Source organism: Cupressus sempervirens, chromosome 7 (assembly GCF_028749045.1).
Source record: "Cupressus sempervirens isolate cs-2001-9-10 chromosome 7, ASM2874904v1, whole genome shotgun sequence".
Taxonomy (NCBI): domain Eukaryota; kingdom Viridiplantae; phylum Streptophyta; class Pinopsida; order Cupressales; family Cupressaceae; genus Cupressus; species Cupressus sempervirens.
Genome location: NC_143124.1, coordinates 739171908 through 739186249, shown reverse-complemented (window position 1 = coordinate 739186249; position 14342 = coordinate 739171908). Strand labels below are relative to the sequence as shown.

The window sequence follows — 14342 nt, the reverse complement described above, 5'->3', positions numbered from 1 at the left end:
AATTTAAGTTGTAATTGTTAACATAGATTTACTAGGGAAAAGATGGTGGGAACGAAAAATTGTTAAATTATGAAAAACTCAACTTTAAATAGCTCAAATTTAGATGAAAACACATTTATTTGTAGTTATTTCTGTGGTGGGAACTATAACCCCTAATTTTCTCAATTTTTAACACTATCAAAAAAAGGTCATTGAAAATTATAAAAACATACTATTTTTATTTTTTTTAATTTTAAAAAAAAAATAACATACAAAAACTTTATCCTTTTATACACATTTCATCAATTTACACTAACTTAAAATTTAAAATAGAAATATGACTTTTACATTGTTGAAATTTAACACTTCTTTTGATGTTAGCCTTTTCCTTTGTAAAAGGGTGACAAATGTTTTACCCAAATAAAAGAGAGTCTGTCTTAACAAAACAAGACCTTTTTGTAATGATGTAATGAAATAATATAATCATCAACCAATATGTATATGACAAGTAATTTGATCAATGTCCACCCTTCTACATCATCAACAAAGTGTCCAAACATAGAGGTGAACTCCATTAGGAATTGATGTGGAGAAATGCATTTGGTATTCACTCATAATGACTAACTGCACTAGGATTAATCTATAGATTAAGTGTAGATAATGTTCCCATAGTTAATTAGTGTCCTTGTAGGAAATGATCAATTCTCCTTGAGACATAACGCCTAAATAAACTATAAATATTCTTGATATTAAATGATCTACTATTCTTTAGTTAGGTAGGGTTCCCATGGGAGGGGCTTGGCCTCTATTTTTGTGGAGTGGGTGGCTATACAATACTTTCTTAGTGGGGGGGGGGCTAAAGGGTTAATTGAAATCTTTTCCTACAAAATAGGAGCCCCGAATTTTTAGCCCTCTCAATTTGAGCAGGTGAAAAAGGGGTGGCGCTGAATTTAACCCCACCAACTTAGGGAGGAATTATGCCATTTGTCAACAATCTACACTTCATTTTCCCACCAAAAATGAATTCCCACCAAACAAATTTATGAATAAATTTAATTTTTATTTTTAAAAATTCATGAGACAAAAAGCTTCCTTAAATTTAGTAGCTATTTTTTTTTGAAGCGGATTCACTTATAAATGCATAGGACCGCTTCCCTTTTTAAATATCCCTAAAAAACCTCAGCAACACCCGCTCTATTTTTAAGGAAGCGGGTGCACATGGGGTCCCAACCTTACCCTATCTTGTTTATAAACCTTTTTTTCAAATTTGATCTTTAGTATAATATTCTTTAAAAGAGATGTCTTCCAAAAAAATGGTCTTTTTATCACTCTCTATTCTTGTTCCTCTTTTTCTAACGGCAATGAAGACGATATCCATAGATCTCAATAATTGTGGACTATTGACTTCTAACATCAACTGAATAGGTAAAAATAGAGGGAAGAGAGATAGAGAGTGAGAGACTGCAAATAAAAGGGTTATGAAGAGGGGGGGCGAGAGATGGGGATAAATATGTATACATAGTAGTAGAGATAGAGATGAAGATAGAGAGAGAGAAAAAGAGACACAAAAGAGAAGTAGAGGAAGATGAGAGAGACACAAATATATAATAGGACACATACATACAAAGAGAGAGACTTCATTAATGTATTTTAAAGTACACCATTTGACCTCATTTACTTCATTTAAATATGAAAAATAATAAAATCTTAATCTAATTTTCACACCTGTTCGGGTACCCATTGCACACAGGTGCGCTTGCTAGTTCTAATCAAAGTAGATGCCATTGGGTCAAATCCGACAGAGTCAAAGTGAAATAAAAGCTAGTTATCTATTGTCAAATTGAAAATGAACAAATTGGAAATTAAAAAGAAGCCAACAAATTCTAATTAAAAAAATGCTCAACTGAAGACCTATGGTGAATAGTAGCCTTGGGTTCTGTACAAGGTGAATATTCCAGACTAAACAAGATGGTTGCAGTAGCACCAAGAAGCCAAATAGGGAGAGATTTTATGCAGTGACACCGCCAGTAAGGTAGCTCGACCTGGAAGTGGAATCTTCGGTGCTGCGATTGTAATATGGTGAAGAGTTCCAGATACTGCTGGGTGCACTCGTCTCCATATATAACGAAGCCCTGAAATCTGGTACTGGGGCTTCTTCTTCCAGTATTTTCAGGACTTGTCTCATCCCAAGCCTGTCTTCTGGTTGAGGATTGGAACAGATCAGACCCAGTTTCAGCACTCTCTCCATCTCAACTTCAACAAATTGCCCACAAAAATTTGGGTCGGCCGCATCGATCAGTCTGCTGGTAGAATGGAGTTCTCTCACCCAGTCAACCATAACTACCATACCAGATTCGAGGGAGAGATCCACAGGTCTCCTTCCGCAGGCAACCTCCAACATAAAAATACCAAAACTGAAAATATCTGTGGCGGGGCTGGCCTTTCCTGTCTCTACGAACTCCGGCGCAATGTACCCCAGCGTTCCAACCACACGAGTAGTGTGTGGGCTTTCGTTATGCTCGTACAGACGGGCGAGCCCAAAATCACCCAACTTCCCATTTAGCTCCGAGTCTAGCAAAACGTTGTTGGACTTGATATCTCTGTGCACCACGCAGTGCTCCCACTCTTCGTGAAGATACAGCAGCCCTGCAGCAACATCTCTGAGCACTCTGTACCTGTGATCCCAGTCGAGCACCTTCTCTGGATTTTCAAATATCATCTTGTCCAGGCTCCCGTTTGGCATGTAGTCGTATACTATGAATAGTTGCTTTCCCCGCCTGCAATAGCCTCTCATCTGCACAAGATTCCGATGTTGAAGGCGACCAAGACTCGAGATCTCTGCTATGAATTCCTTCAGCCCCTCATCCGTTTCTCTAAAAATACATTTCACCGCTACTTGGAGACCGGTTCTGGGAAGGACTCCTCTGTATACTCGACTAAAGCCTCCGGATCCCAAGAGTTCTTTCTCTCGGAAGCCCTTGGTTGCAATATGCAGATCTCTGTAGTTAAACCTGTGAGGCCAGTACTCCACCTCCCATTCTTCGATTGTTTCTCTGTACTGCTTTCTCTTCAACCACATTAGTGATGTTGCAACCACCAGCAGGAGAATGACAACGCAAGCTGTGCTAATTACACCAGCTATCAGTTTGGAGTTTGAGCTCTCGGATTTCTTGTGTATAAAGGATCGAAGATTAGATGTATTCAGGGACGGGGCAATTCCGTTTGTTGCGAAGCTCCAGGCCAGGATGTAATTCTCCTCATAAATGGTAGCCGTAGCTGCCGAGAAACCAACGTAAATTTCTTCTTGTAGAATGTCGGACAGGGATAAATTCTTCATGTATAACAGTGGTTTCTGTGGACGATCCAGACCAACCTCTGCAAGGGTGACTTTGAGTTCTTTTAGAAGATTGTCATAATCAATCCAAGCTTGAATATTCTGTCCGCTTTTGAGATTCAATTCATGAAACTGGCTGCTGTTGATCCAGTAGCCCGCAGCCTTAGAGTCTACAGATATGAGGTTGTTGAGATCCACGCCAACGTGATTACCGTTGATATCCAAAACTTCATAGTTCTTTGTTGTGTCAAACTCGACTGCAAACAGATGGTTAGAAGCCTCTCTCATAACCGATAAATTACTAATCAAGCCAAGGTACGGACCTGGTAAGAATCCCTCTGGAGACCTGTGGGGGGTCATTATAAACGCCAGGCCATGCCCGCTGTTTGTTTCCGAAGAAGGAACAATGGAAAATACGAAAGTTGTTGTGAAAGAGAAAGTCGAATGGAGAGAGGCAGGATCTTTCATACGCACAGGATGCGGATAGAAAGCACGGCCCATGCTATATTCTGATGGTTGATTAAGGGAGATGGCATTTGACTGCACTGAAGCATTCCCATACAATTCGAGGGTCGACACATTGAATTTGTTGAAGATAAAATTCGTGTGGGCTTGGGCAAGAAGCGAGGTGGGGAGGAGACAAAATACAAGGACCACGCTCAGGCCTTCCACTTGCGACATTAAGTAAGTCGACTTCGAAATCTTGTTCGAACTTAAAACAGGATGGCTAAATCTAGCTTTCAAAATGGTACAGATTTACCTGTTTGTTTAATTTAAAAGGTCCATTTCGTTTTCGCGTTTTCTCTCCTCATGCCTGCATAATTCACCGGTCATTCGAATCCCAGAAGCTATCAGTTATTCAAATATAAACAGTGTAGAAAGGGATACCGAAGTAAAGCAACAATGAATTGAGCACCTTCGGGAAGTTTCCACGCGTCAAAATCAAAGCCGACACGTGTGTGCCGGTTTGGGATACGACAAAGGGAACTTAAATGGACTAAATGACCACAACGTTGAAATATAGATTGTCTTTTCTTCTTCTTTTGCTTTTTTTTGGTTATTTATTCACATCAATTTATATCTAAGTTTTGTATTCACATCAATTTACATCAAGTTTTAGGAGGTGGAAGAGAACCATGGTTATTTTTTTGGTATTCACATCAAGTTTTGTTTTCACATCAATTCTGAGGAGGTTTTGCATTCACATCAAGTTTTAGGAGGTGGAAGAGAACGATTGAGATTAGGATTGTAAAATTAAGGACACTTGTAGTACATGAGGTGGAAGAGAACAATTTAGATTAGGATTGTAAATTAAGTGTTTGTTTATAATTAAATTTAATTTATTTGAAAATCTTTAAAATAATTAATATTAATTTATGAATATAAATTATGTGTTCAGTGTGGTTTAAATTTAAATATTATTTTAATCAGTATAGTAACATTATATCATTGTAAGGAAAGAGCCTACAACACAATGGTAAATTGTGAGCCTCTTATCAAAGAGGTCTTCGGTTCAAATCTACCCGTGCTCAATAAAATAATACATAATAATTAATCTTGGCTTCAACTTCTAACCGATAAAAAAAAAAAAATTTATATCATTGTACAAAGTTTTTCTTAGAATATTTTTAATTATTGATTAGAACTAATATTGTTAGTATTTTCTATTGTACAATTTAGAAGGTAATATTATTAAATTAATAAGAAAGAGATTTTCTTTTTAGAGAGATTTATTGAGTGAGATTTTAAATAATAAGCATCATTTGTGAATCTAATATGTGTTTTGTATGCATGTCAAATTATTAAACATTAATTTAATATCAATACGTTGGTTATATTTAACAGAATGAAATTTTTATATTATGCTATTTTTGGATGGCATTGCTTGCTATTGTCTAATATAAAGCCAATTATATTTATTTTTAGGTACAAGATTATGCAATAATTCTAAATGTGAGAGTAAAGTTTGTATATGCTTGAATTGAATATACATAATTTTTGTCATTATCCAATAAGAACTTTGTGAAGAATTGTATTACAATGGGCTATGGTAGCCAATGTTTGAAGAATGCAGCTATGAAGAGTATCTTTCTTAGATTTACATAATCACTTTTTTAAGGAATATTTGTGTAACCCCAAGGCTTTTAGGTAGTAAGTTTGGTGTAAAAGGGTGAGGAAAGGATGGGAAGAAATAAGTACCTTCATACATGAGAAACAAAAAAGGTTTAGAATTACAAGGAATCAAATAATCTCCACCCTATGAAAGAAAAATGGCTTTCCTAGTCTGCATTTCGGCCTGGGTGCCCTAGCCAACCCGCGACCTATTTCATGGTTTCTTTACAGAGTGTGAGGTGTTTCAGGGGCTGTGGTGCCTTTGCTATGGGTGGCCATTGGGTTGGGGACCAGTTTGGTCTACTACATGCCCGTGGGAGTCCAACCTACCTGCCTAGTTGCAGATTTCAATGCCAAGGGCATGTTTTGGAGGGAGACCTAAGGCACACAGTGTGTGTGGGGCCTCTTCCCCATCATCCTCTTCTTTTTGCTGCATCCAAGTTCGTTGGTGAATGGGGGACCGAGGGTTAGCGTCTTCGCAGATTTTGATCGGAGATATGGAGATGGGTGAGCCGTCCTCTTTGATGCATGACAATAATAAGACTCTAAATGGTGAACTCCAGGTAGAGGAAGGTGTTTCCTCTCCCAAAGGGATGCTATGATTAAAGAAAGTTAATGGTTACTTGCAGCGGTCTGAGGATCGGCCTGTTCTTGTTATTAAACCAAAACAAGTATCAGAGGATGTTGAATATTGGAGTAATCATGCCCTTATTTGTAAATTTTTGGGCCTTCAACTCTCTTTTCTTGTGTTGGATTCTTGGGGTCATCGAGTGTGGAACTTGGAAGGAGATATGGAGATTTTGCTAGCAGCAAATAACTATTTCATGGTTATCTTTTCCAGCATGACGGATAGGAATAGGGCTTTCGAAGGGGAGCCATATTTCTTTAATCAGGTGGGGCTTTTCATTAAACCCTGACACATGGGATTCAACTCTGCTGAGGAGATCCCTTCACGAGTTCTAGTGTGGGTTTTCTTGCTGAGGCTTTCTTTAGAATTCTGGAGGGAGGACATTCTTCACTCGATCTCTTTGCTGCTTGGAAAACTTGTGGGTTCGGCTACTCAGACACAAGATCATAAGGTAATTTCTTTTGCCTGCATTTGTGTTGAAGTAGATTTAAATAATCCATTGCCAGATTCTATGGAGATTTGCATGGGATCATCTTCCTAGATCCAATAGTTGGACTATGAGACCCTTCCATTCAAGTGCAAAATTTGCCATGAGTATGGACATTTATAGTGCAGATGTCCTAGGAATAAATCCTCCTCCTTGGTTTCCCTGAGTCTCCCTAAGGAGAATGTGAGGAAGGTCCCCCAATCTAATGGACCTATTGAAAGTGAAGGATTTATTCAAGTCAAGTCTCGTAACAAAGGCAAGGGTAAGCAGAGAATTGGGGTGGACAAGTAGACTGATGACACCTTTAACAAATTTGATGCTCTTGGAGATATGGTCCAAGAGGAAGGCAATCCAATTGAGCACTCTTTGGGGGTCATAGGTCAACATTAAATTCAAGTTGAGGCTATGTAGAAGGAAGATCTGATTCTACCTGTGGGGAACTAATAGGTTGGGCAGGTGGATATTGATTTGCCATCTCCTGCTCAAGACAATGGAGACCTCTGAGGGTCATAGGTTTCGAAGGGCTCAATCTTGGTGATTCCTGATCCCACTACACCTAAGGGGGGCTTGGATTCTCTTAAGTGTAATAAGGCTCCTCTCATCTTAGGCATATAATAGAAATTCTTCAAAAAGGGCACTTAAGACAAAGCATCAAAGAGTGGCAGAAAGACTGATCAAGAGAAGGTAAAGATAATAGCTGAGAATTTGGTTGAATCTGGGTTTATAAAACCCATTGATTCTCATTTCTCCCAACCCCATAAATGATTGTTTTGTCATGGAATGTAAGGGGGTTGAATATCATCCCCAGACAAAAGGTTGTTCGCAAATTAATTGAATCTCAGTCACCTGATGTGGTCTTTATTTAGGAAACTAAGCATACAATGGAAGAATTAGCTACTTGTGCCCTACGGATCTGGCCTTAGGGCTCTTGGCAGGGGGTGGGTTCTTTGAATAGTTCAGGGGGGGTGGCTTGTCTTTGGAACCCGAGGAAAGTTTCCACCTTATGGTGGATTTCCAGTCGATCCTTTATTTCTTTGGTTGCCTCTAGTTTTGAGACTGGAGAAAGATGTCTTCTATCCAATATTTATGTTCCTACTGACTTTACAGGTAAATCCCATTTATGGGCCCATATTAGATTCATTCAATCCTTGGACCCGTTTCTTCCATGGATTGTGGCTGGTGATTTTAATGTTGTTATTAGTTTGGAGGAAAAATGTGGTGGCTTGGCTGGGTTGGATATGTCTTCAAATATGCTCAGGGATATGATTGGTTTTTTGAATCTCATTGACGTGAAGCTAGTTAACGGTGTCTTTACATGGGATAATTAGAGATGCAGTGGTGAGGCTATCTCAGAAAGGCTTGATAGATTTTTAGTTTCCTAGTATTGGATGAACAATAGGTGGGCCACCAGCTCTGAAACTCTTGACTGGAGGAGATCCAACCACTAGCCTATTAAACTCTCTATCACCTCATACAGTGCAACCAAGAATCCCTCTTTCAAATTTCAGTTGATGTGGTTAAGGGACTTATCCCTTTCAGATTATGTGTTGGATTGGTGGTATGAGGGGAAACCTGCCCATGGAATGGCTATGTACACTTTTAGCAAAAGGCTCCAACATGTGAAGTATAGGCTTAAGAGATGGAATAAACAACACTTTGGGAATTTATAGGCTCAGAAGGTTGTTTCCCAGACAAAACTAAATGATATCACCCATCAAATTCTGGACCAGGGGTTGACCTTCGATTTGAGTAAAGTTGAATCCTTGACTCTTATGGGATTGGAAGAATGGGAGCTTTGGGAGGAGATTTTATGGAAGTAGAAATCTTGCATTGATTGGCTATAGGAGGGGGAAACGAACATTGCTTTCTTTCATAACTTAGTCAAGGCCTGGAGACAGGGGAACTCTATCTCCTCTCTTGTTGCTTATGATGGCACTCAGATCTTTTCTTGTGAAGAAATCTCGAGGCAAGCTGTTAATTACTTTTCCAATCTGTTCACCAGAGAGGACCTTTCTATTGGGGATGAGGAGCATGCCATCTTGGATTGTGTTCTGCACCTTGTCTCTATTGAGATGAATGAGGCCCTCTTGCACCCTATCTTTTTACCTGAATTGGAGAAGGTTATGTTTAATATGAAGAAAGGTAAGGCCCCTGGCCCAGACGGATTTTTGATTGAGTTTTTTCAGGAATTTTGGGAGATAGTTAAGTATGATCTCCTAGATGTAGTCCAAGAATCACATAGGAACAAGCAGATGCTGAAGTCTTTGAACTCTACATTCTTGGCTCTCATTCCTAAGAAAGAAAGGGCTAATCGGTTGGATCAATTCAGGCCTATAGCGTTATGCAACATTGTCTACAAGATCATCACCAAATTGATTGCTGAGAGACACAAGCCTATTCTCAGTTCATTGATATCTACTAAATAGGGGGGCTTTTTTGAAGGTAGGAAAATTTTGGATGGAGTTGTGATAGCTATGGAGGCGGTCCACTCTATGGAGACTTCTAAAGAGAAAGCTATGTTAATTAAACTGGACATGTCTAAAGCCTACGATAGGGTGAGGTGGGAATTCTTACAGAAGATTCTTTTGACTTTTGGGTTTGACAAGGAGTGGGTGGATTGGGTTCTCAGCTATGTGACTTCATTGTCCTTCTCTGTTCTCATCAATGGGGAACCTTCAAACCTGTTTGGTGCTTCTTAAGAACTTTGGCAAGGGGACCCTCTTTCTCCCTACTTGTTCATTGTCATGGTGGAGAGTTTTCGTAGATTTCTAAGATCTCAGGTGTAGCAGGGTCTTATCCAAGGTTGGAGCTGGAATAATGATAGTCCTTCCTACTCCCATCTTCAATTTGTGGATAACACCGGGTTGATGGGCATGGCTAGAATCAACGAGGTCGTAAATATTAAGAAAGCTTTGGATATCTATTTGAAAGCTTCAGGTTAGAAGATTAATGATGATAAATCATCCATTTATTTCTCTAATACCCCTCAGCTTATATAGAGCAGGATTGCTAGAGTTCTTAGGCTCCAAATCGAGTCCCTCCCTTTGATGTATCTTGGAGTCCTTTTGTCCTTGGGTGCTCAGTGGAGGGGTTACTGGCAAGGGATTTTGGATAAGTTTTGGAATAAGGTTACTCACTGGACTTACAAGTGGTTAGCTTCTACTAGGAGAGTTATTCTATTAAAGACTATGGTGTAGTCTCTTCCCATTTATAGGTGTTGTGTTTAGGTCCCTCCCTCAAACTTTTTTAGGGATTTCGATGCTTTATCTCAAAAATTCCTTTGGTTTGGTAACCTTTTGTCCATGAAGTGGAGCTTGGTTAAGTGGGAGTCTATGTGTAGGCCGAAGCATGCTGGTGGCCTTGGTCTTAGATCGATGGCTCTGGTTGTCATAGCTTTGGCTACCAAGCTATACTAGTATTGGTGCAACAATCAGGATCAAGATTGGGCCAAGATTATTATCCATAAGTACCTTCCTGGAGTTGATCACTTTGATGTGCCATGCCTTCCTTTGACGGGCAGGGGCTCTTATATTTGGGACACTCTTAAGAAGGGAGCTTATCTGGTTAAGGCGGGTCTCTTCTAGATTTGCAACAGAGGTTCAAAGGCTCTATTTTGGTAGGACTCTTGGGACAACCATCCTCCAATTCTCTCTAGCTATCCCCAGCTCTAGCCTCTTTGTCATACTTTCACTAATGTTGATCAATATAAGGTGGAACATTTTAAGACTGTCAAGAAATTGGGACATGTGGAGGTAACTTGCTGGAAGGATACTCAAGAGTGGCCTACTAGCGGCTTTGCTGAGGATCGTGCCCTCCTTTCTAAAGCTTTGGAGAATAGGTTTTGTAGCTCCCTCAATGAGAGGGATATTCTGGCTTGGAGTCCTAGCCATAAAGGCAAATATACTGTGGCTCAAGGATATGCTACACTTGACAACAACTTACACAATCCAGATGAAGTCCAGTGGTGGAAGAAGGTATGGAGCCACTTCTCTTGGCCCAAATGTAATTTTTTCTTATGGTTGTTGGCTTAGAAGAAATGCCTCACTTGGGAGAACCTTCACAAATGAGGTTTCCAGGGTCCCTCTATTTTCTTTCTCTATTCGCACAATGAGGAATGTGCCTCCCACTTGTTCTTTCTCTGCCCCTTTTCGAGAGAGATATGGCATAGATGATGGGAAGCTTGGTGTCAGGGATGTACCCATGCTACTTCTTTGATTGATTTCTAGGATAGTTTAGGCAGACCACCAATGAAAACTCCTTTCTTGCAGGTGGCCTAGATGGTTGGGCCAATTTTCATTCTTTGGGAATCATAGAATTTTGTGTGATTCCAAACTTGAAAGCTTTCAACTATGGAAGGTCATTCTTAATAGGCTTGAGGAGACTCTTTTTGCTAGGTGTGATATGTCTATAGCTATAGATCCTGCTGATCAAATTATTGTGAGGAATTTGAATTTGGGGGATAACAGTTGGAGATGCACTCTTCGAAAAAGATCTCCCCCTATTAAGTAGTGGGTCTATCGAGTTGGGAGATGGAAGCTCCCTCTAGTTGGTATCTTGAAGATTAATACTAATGGCTCTTCTCGGGGGAACCCAAGTCATGTTGGTATTGGGGCTATAGGTAGAGGTAACAATGGTGATGTTGTTTTTCTCTTCTCTACTTACAAGGGTCAACATTCTAATAACCTGATGGAAGCCCTTGTTATCAAGATGGCTGTTGAGCATGGATGTTCTTTAGGGTGGAATAAAATCATCTATGAGTCTGACTCTTAGATCGTTGTGGATATGTTGAACAACCAGAGCTTGGAGGATGTTAGCTGGCAACTTGCTTCTTTGGCAAGACAAATTCTTAGTCTTTGTAGCCCATTGGACTTTGTCTCATTTCATCATATTCCTCGCGAATGGAACAAAGTGGTAGATTGTTTGGCAAAATGGGCTTCAGAGAATGTGGGTACATGGGATATTAGAGGTAGGGATGAGTTATCTTTGGAGTATTCTGAGATTCTTGAGCAATTGCTAGTGGAAGACAGGAGTATGTAATTTTTTCTTGGGCATTTGGCTTATGCTCTGTAACCTGGTTTTGATTGAATAAATTTTTACCCCTCTTTTCCAGAAAAAAAAAAAGAAAAAGGTTTAGAATCTATCATGGGGAATGAAAAGGTGAATAGTTTTGCAAATCAAGCAAAGTGTATGGTGGTAACTACAATGCATAATAATTGACAACCTCAGTGCATAAGATTATTAATGATATTGTCAAGCTACAAATTCATAAATCAAGTGATAGAGTACATGTCATTCCATCTGAGGATTTATCATGCATTCATTCTAGTGTGCATATGTCAATTAATTATTCTAGTTTTGAGAGAGAATGGGTTGTGGGCCAATCTTCCCTAGCTTCATCAAATTCAAAAATGAATGCAATGTTGGTATGATTTGTATAATTTCAATATTAGAGTTGTTTTGGTAGTTTAACCATTTCCATATTCAATTAATAGTACTTTGAATTATTGTCATATTTTCAATATTAGATTTTTATAGCCCAATCCTCAAATCAATGAAGAGTTTAATTATTGTCTACATATTTTCATCCATCTCTACTCTCTTTAGATTTAAAATTCCATCAACTTAGTTTTTCAAAATGTCATTTAAATATAATAGGTCTTCTAGGGTATGTAATTGTTTTACTATGAAGATGTATGACCTCATTACCACTATTTTTGTACTACAGGCACAATTGTGTTTTGTTGGCACAATTATAACTCTAAAGACAAAGATTAAAGATGTCAAGGAAAGACATTTGGAAAGTAAATACCATTATATAAAATTGTTATGTTTTTTTCTTCCTTTGCTAATATAGGACTATGAGAACATGACATCAACAAATTTTAAACCACAATAGAGGGCATTAGGTAAATGGGAACCTTGGAGCAGTTGTTGGAAATTATTAAAAAAAATGCCATATTTCATAGACCTTCAATAGCACTTCACATATCTTATGAATTAGATGCTAAAATGAGATATACCCTCTTAACATGTAGAATGGTTGATAAAAATGCATCATAACATGTGGTCTCAAAAATACCATTATTAAATACCAATAGTAGGCATTAAGCAAATATAAAATTTTGATCTCTTCTTTTTTTCATTTTAATCCTTATTTGGAGAGAAGATTATATCCCTAGTTGGCTGGAAACTATCACTACATAAGGAAGAGTGGTACCCTAGACTTACATTGGAAATTGCATTAGTTAAATCTTCCAAAAAGTTGATGTAAAATCTATAGAGTATAATATAGGCTATTTTTTACTTAAAGGTTAAAAATAGACAATAGATGCAATAACTAACAAATTTATGGATGTAATTTGTGCCTCTTCTCAATATTTTAGAATAACATACAAAAAGGAGAAGTTGGGAGTAAGGAATTCACAATAAACATGATAGGATATAAGCCTATAAATTCAAATTCAAGTGAAAGAATTTTGTGGAAGGCAAGAGCATATCTCCATATTTGAAAAGTTCAGTTGCTCATAAAGCATACTAAAAAATTTGACTTTTTGTTTCCAAGTCCCCAACTTGCATTTGATTGTGTCTATGAAGGATTCATTTTTCTTTTTCCAAATAAAAGTGTCTTTACATTTGGAACATTGATATTTTGGATCACAATGTGTTCAAAAATTGCTTCATTTAAAGTTATGCTTCATCCCCTACCAAATAGATATGCAATTTACTCTTTTAATCTAGCTCCATCCCAACAACTGATTAATTCCTTTTTCTCTTATTAATGTCTTGATTTTTGCAACATCATTCCATGTACTAGTTGTAGCATACATGTTGGAAACAGTGGTGCAAATTTCAAAGTTGTTTGGATCCAATGGAAAAAGAGTTTTTTTACATTGTTTCCCAACTCTAGATGGTTATTTTATTCTAGAGATGTCGATAAATGCCAAAGAAAGTCACATGTCTACTTCACATGGCATGTTACTCGGAAAAAACTTTAGAATATCTATGCATCTAGCCTACTCTAAAAAGAAAACCATGCAAGAATAGTGGTCTATGTTTGGTATGATCTCACGCTTTTTAGTCATTGAAGTAAAATGGGAACAACTTATGTCCACTAAGCTAGATTGATTACATGTACATAAAACATTGAGGATGGTAATATAATTAGGCTTAATCCCTACTTCTTCCATTGGTTCAAAGAGATTTACAACATCATAACCACAACCATGCATGACATATATTGAAATTATTTTTATTTATAGCACAATAACTTTTGTGGGTAATTTTTCAAATAGATTGTGTGCATATTTGATGCTTCAATGTCTAGTATACATAGTGACAAGACCATTTACCATAGGCACGTATGATTTGAAATAAATTCTCAAAATCTATGGATATACTTTTTTACGATAACCTAGAACCACAAAGCTGACATATATGCTAAGAACACACACACACACATGAATTGGTCTAGTTGTGATAAAGATTGTTGCATCTGGGAAGAGAAATAAAAAGCTTCCTATACATCCACATGTTGAGCATATCTTGAAATCATTACCATCCTTGAGGCCATATTTTTCAAGGCTATTTGATCAAATAGATGGCTAGCTTCTGAGATGGAACCATATTTTTCATGCCCATCAGCCATTGTTAGAAATTCTTGGGAAGTTGATTTCTATTTTAAGAAATGTGAGTTACTGTGGTTTCACTATTTATTTTGTATTAATGAATGTGTAGATTTTTGTTTATATTAAAATTCCCCATCTTGGACAAACAACACAATCATCCTCATTGTGAACTAATCA

General features: G+C 38.0%; 1 pseudogene across 1 annotated transcript; it reads right to left on the bottom strand.

The window, feature by feature from the left end:
• Positions 1-1789: 1789 nt before the first annotated feature.
• On the bottom strand, positions 1790-4162 carry LOC149549375 (L-type lectin-domain containing receptor kinase SIT2 pseudogene; annotated as a pseudogene). Its single transcript, XR_016354078.1, has one exon. The product of XR_016354078.1 is annotated as an L-type lectin-domain containing receptor kinase SIT2 pseudogene (transcript).
• Between the last annotated feature and the right edge of the window lie 10180 nt (positions 4163-14342).